Source organism: Danio rerio, chromosome 9, assembly GCF_049306965.1.
Source record: "Danio rerio strain Tuebingen ecotype United States chromosome 9, GRCz12tu, whole genome shotgun sequence".
Lineage (NCBI taxonomy): Eukaryota > Metazoa > Chordata > Actinopteri > Cypriniformes > Danionidae > Danio > Danio rerio.
Genome location: NC_133184.1, coordinates 53,988,095 through 53,994,094, shown reverse-complemented (window position 1 = coordinate 53,994,094; position 6,000 = coordinate 53,988,095).

The following is a 6,000-nucleotide window of genomic DNA, read 5'->3' as shown; positions in this document are numbered from 1 at the left end:
TGCAAATGCTTTTGGACGATCATCAGCTGCTTTTTTTTTTTAAACTTTTGTTTTTTATTCGTTTTAACATAACGGAACAAACAGATCACCAGAGGCATCACATACAAGGTTTACATTCTTCTGATACAGTCGTTTTTATAGTACAGGTTACTCTCCCATTAGCCCCCACCCTAACCCGTCAGTAAAAGGTACTGTATTATAAGCATAAACACCAACACAGTTTCCTTCAAGTCCATATGATTCAGTCTTTTACAATCTGTAATGTGCGGTCCAAAAAAATATTTCACATATATAATATACATACATATGTACATATATTGAAAAGAAAAAATAATAATAATAAAAATAAAAAATATAAATAAATATAAATAAGGGGAGGAGGGGGGTTCGCACTCATTGCAAAGCATTTCCTAGCAAATTATATATTTTCTATATTCTTATATATAAACCATTTTGACCAATTTTTATAGCATTTCATCAGCTGCTTTTATACAACTCTCCACTGTTTATAACATTATCATCTGCTTATGTCATGTCAGTCAAAGTTAACTAAACTTGTAAATGCTGAATAGTCATTCCACATAAAACTAACAGTCCTCATTTCATTACTTGAGTCATTACACACAAAAATGTTGAACTTGATGTCAAAATCGGTCAAGCAAACTCTATAAAAAAATAAATAAATAAACTTTATTTTCCTGAAAATGTCTTTAAAATTGAACAGTTTGATGAATGATTTACAGACCTGTGTATGTTGTAGGTTCAGTTACGATATGTACTGCAATATTGTGTACAGTTGTGCACAGCTCTACCTAAAGGAAGTTCATGTTTGTTGTAAATAAGGGTGTTTATTCTTTTGCACAATGCTGGGATTAAATTAGGATTGCAAAGAGCAAATGCAGAGTAAAAATGTGAAACATACATATTCAGTGTCTTGTACTCAGATACCTCACTAAATGCAGTGATGTCCAACTTTACTGTAGTTTTCAAATGGCTGTGCGAATAGTATACAGTGCTGTCTTGGGCATTTTCAGGAAGTGTGACCAATATCTGACTTTTTTGCATTGAAAAAATGTAGAGAGTAAACTGTCATAATGAAAACATGACAAAGCCATTTGACTATCTTGTTCATAAACAGTGGTGTCAGGACTTTTCATTTTGATGACACTGACACTTTGATTGACATCAATACTTGCTTTTAAGGAATGAACTCTCCATTTTGAGCATGTGACGTGATTTTGCAGGTTATCAGCTAGGTTTTGCAGTTTGCACTAATTGTTTTGAGAAATGCATTAACTGTTGTGCAGAAATGCACTAGTGTTGTGGGAAACGCACCAAAGCCACTGAGAAAAACTGTAATATAAATTTAACCTTTAAATATATTGTTTTATTGAAATAATTTTTAAAAAGATTTTGTCAAAAAAAAAAAAAGATTTTTCTAGAGGCGTCCACCATTATTTTGTGGCTCAAAAGTATCGGTTCAGGCACCGTTTTAGCACCGGTATCGTTTTAGCAGTGGGACAAACTACTGTGAGGAAGGGGGAACTGTTTCTCAATGCATTTATTGCATTTGTTTTTTTCTTATACTTACACAATTATTTTAAGTATACATACATATGAAAAGTTTGGATGCAAAAACTTCTAAGTGCCATCTGGAATTTTCTTCTACAATGAGCATTCTTCTCATCCTTTTATGTTTATTTTCAGTGTTTTCATATTAAAAGCGATGAAAGTAACCTCCTCTTTAAAGGTTAAATATTAACTAAAGTTTTTTTCGAGTCTCATATGATTTGCATACTAATGAGGCATTTTTGCAGAAGTAGGTAAATGCTGGTCCAAAATTAAATTTAAAAATTAAAAAATTAAATTAAATGCGATTGACACCATCTTCTCGACGAGAAGTTTGTGAAGTAGAACCAGATGGCTGCCCGCCCTCATCGGACTATATCCACATCCCCTGTTCCCATCCCCAGTTGCGATGTCATGTCTTGTCTGTTCATGTGCTTGACTGCTGGGGCTTTTTCTCTCCCTGTTCTCACTCTGCCCTAATTCAAGAGCAAGGCGAGAGGGAGTTTTTTTTGTCTCCCTCTCCTGAAATGTATCTTACTTCCATTTTCTAAATGCTACCTCCTGTGACCTGTCTTCCCCTGGAAATTGTTTTGTTTGTGTACGGTCGGGGGGTTCTATTTCACTATAGGAAAGTGTATGTGACAAATAAAGGCCTGATTTTATTTGATTTGATTTTTGCAAAAGTAGATAAATGCTGGTCCAAAATTAAGTCCAGCTCTGAACTGTTAGAAGAAAGGTGTTAAAACTGAACACGGAACACAGAAAGTCTCATGCTTTTAATGTTGTGCAGAAAATATATAGAAAGAGAAGACTTATATCTGTGGTGCGGCCAATGGAGGACTGGAGAATGATTGACAAGGGACGAATTTCACTAAACTCCACCTGTTAACATCAGCAGCCTTTATAAGTTAAAGTCAGGAAATAAATATGGCTGCGCACCTCCTGAATGTAACTTTTGCACTGCATTGAGGATTCTGTGAATCGAATTATTTATTTGTAACAAATAAATTGATATGATTTTTGACACTGCAGAAAAACCTCTCCTGACCTTTTTTATTGAACACTCATGGAATTGATTAAGAATTCCAACAATTTGGTGACCTTCGACGTGGAAAAGGGGGAGAGGAAATTATTGATCTGTCGTATTGCACTGACATCATTGGCGCCAAAAAAAATGATAATAAGGTAAGCAGAAAACCTGTTAAATTGAATTTCTGTGATTGGCCTAATCTAAATTGATTGATGTCATGTGATATGTAGGATCAATGTAGTTAAAATATACAAACATTTGAATGATTCGATCATTATGCTTAATGAATGATTTGTTTTGTTATATATGAGTGATCGGGACACAGGGAGAGAATCAGTAGGACAGTACACAAAAGGGAGAGAATTGGGTTAGGCGATGACACAGTATAGGGAGAGAATTGGTTAGGAGAGTACCCAGAAGCATCAGTATTTAAGGAGTCACGAAACACCAAAACACATATTTTTTGAGCTGTTGACAGTCGTATATGTGTCCCACACTGCTAAAAACACTATTAGGACACCTATATTTAGCTAAAAAGTGTAAATTGGTTGTTTTTGCGTTATTTCAAGCAAATTGGTACTTCCGGTTTGAACCAAATTTTTGAAGCTGCATCACGGTCATGACATAATAGTGTGTATTCCAGCGTGCAGACTGGATGTCTGTGCCAGAGTGAGTCTTATTACGTCTTACAGTGTGCTGCATTAATGCATGAGTAAGGCTTGGTTCAAACCAATCAGCGCACTCTATTGTGCAACTTCATTAATATTCATTACTGTCACAGTGTTTAAACGACAGAGACGAAAACAAGCGTGAAGTGTTGCTTTTATAGTTTACTGCAGTTCAGTTTTGTTTTTATTTTCTCTCTGTGAGAGCTCAGCTGGAGTCACGTGTGGATTAACAGTGTACGCGACGCTCGACAACAATAACTTACGTGTCTAAGGAGGATTGTTGTTTACCTGAGAGCTGTTCTCATCTGCAAACGCTGAGATCCGGATTCGCTTGTAGTCTTCTCTTAATAAAGACGCGGCTCTAGTTGCTGGTGATTGTTCTGTCTCTACAGATTTGGTAAGTGAGCAACCAGTGCTCTTTGTTTATTCAGTTTGTTCGTATTGAACAAACTATTGCACCGAGTGTAAACATGTTAGCACTACAACCAAACTTTAACCTCGTGTAGGATTTTCACCGCATTTTGTGACCGGAATAACACATGCTGCTTTCTGACGCTACCTGCCGAGTGCATCTAAGTTTCTGGGAAATGCTGAGTTTTTTTTCTCTCATTCGCTGTGCGGTATCAAACATTGCATGAAAATACACACTTAGAGCAGTTCCTCGAATCAAATATCTCGTTTGTCGGGAGGGACATGAATGAATTCCTCGAATGAAAGAGCCAAACTGCAGTTAAAGTCCACCATTTAATAATTTGGTAAAGAATTCGACTACAGATGTCCAAGTAAACACAGTCCCATTCTCTCCTGTGTGTGTGTGTGTGTGTGTGTGTGTTTTGACTCTGAAAGTCAGCGCGCCCAAATAGACACTCCCACACCATGCCTCTTTTCTTTCTCCGACACTCCCCCCTAAACAGAGCTGGACACGCCCACTTTTCTGACTTTTTCCAATGTAGAGGTGTGAAAACACCCTGCTGAAACGAGGGGGTTTCATGGCCCTTTAAGGTTATCCAAAAAAGAGAGAGAATAGAAGAAAGGGGCGCATACATAAATACAGTGACTGGGTACAGAAACTGTGTACGGAATCTGTGTACAGACGGTGACGGCTGCCCGATAAAATTTGTACTAAAAAAGATAAAGGGTCGCCAGACACCTAACAACGATTAGGGTGAAAGGTACTCAGGTGAAACTCCTAATGCTATCCAGGCATTGAATATCACAGGTGGCGAAACATCAGTGAACGGTGGTACCAGCTGACGAGCCTGCAGCTGGAGGAGGTGCGGCAGGCAGGAATGTCACGCAGGTAATTTTTACTTGTATATCAAAATTGCGTATAAAATGCAGGTCGACTATGTATATACTGTCAACTCTTTCTGATTTTGACTGTAAGGTAATGAACATGCGCCTTTTGTGAAGCTGCTTTTGATTTTTTTTTTTGTATCCAAATCAAATCTGTTGTCCACTGACCTGCAGCGATGACCGGCTCTTTCATCAGCTCTCTGGTGATTGGAAGGATAAACTCATCTGGAGAGTCAGAGTCCATCAGTGAATACCTCAGGTCCTTAATCTTCCTCAAGACTCGACCGCGGAGACCAAGCGACTCTACGTGACAGAGAGGAAATGCTGTTTTAAATAAAGACAGATTTACCACCATTGTTGGCTCAGTCACTTTATTAGTATTTTTTGTAACATGTTTATAAGTTTGTTCATCTATCTATCTATCTATCTATCTATCTATCTATCTATCTATCTATCTATCTATCTATCTATCTATCTATCTATCTATCTATCTATCTATCTATCTATCTATCTATCTATCTATCTCTCTATCTCTCTATCATCTATCTATCTATCTCTCTATCTATCCATCTATCATATAGGTTTTTCATCTATCTATCTATCGATCCATCTGTGTGTGGATCCTGAGAAAAACAACTCTATCAGAGTAATGTAAAAAAAATTGTGAAGACGAGTCTCAGTATGGGGTATATGCTGAAGCATGCTAATAGGACTTTTAATTTGCCAGTAACCTGGGTTAAGCGCTTCCGGCGAATTGAACGTCAATGCAAAATCGGTCCATCCATCCATCCATCCATCCATCCATCCATCCATCCATCCATCCATCCATCCATCCATCCATCCATCCATCCATCCATCCATCCATCCATCCATCCATCCATCCATCCATCCATCCATCCATCTATCTATCTATCTATCTATCTATCTATCCATCTATCTATCTATCTATCTATCTATCTATCTATCTATCTATCTATCTATCTATCTATCCATCTATCTATCTATCTATCTATCTATCTAGTTTATAGGTTTTTCATCTATTCATCTCTATCTATCTATCTATCTATCTATCTATCTATCTATCTATCTATCTATCTATCTATCTATCTATCTATCTATCTATCTATCTATCTATCTATCTATCATATAGGTTTTTCATCTATCTATCTATCCATCCATCCATCCATCCATCCATCCATCCATCCATCCATCTATCTATCTATCTATCTATCTATCTATCTATCTATCTATCTATCTATCTATCTATCTATCTATCTATCTATCTATCTATCTATCTATCTATCTATATCTATCTAGTTTATAGGTTTTTCATCTATCTATCTATCTATCTATCTATCTATCTATCTATCTATCTATCTATCTATCTATCTATCTATCTATCTATCTATCTATCTATCTATCTATCTATCTATCTAT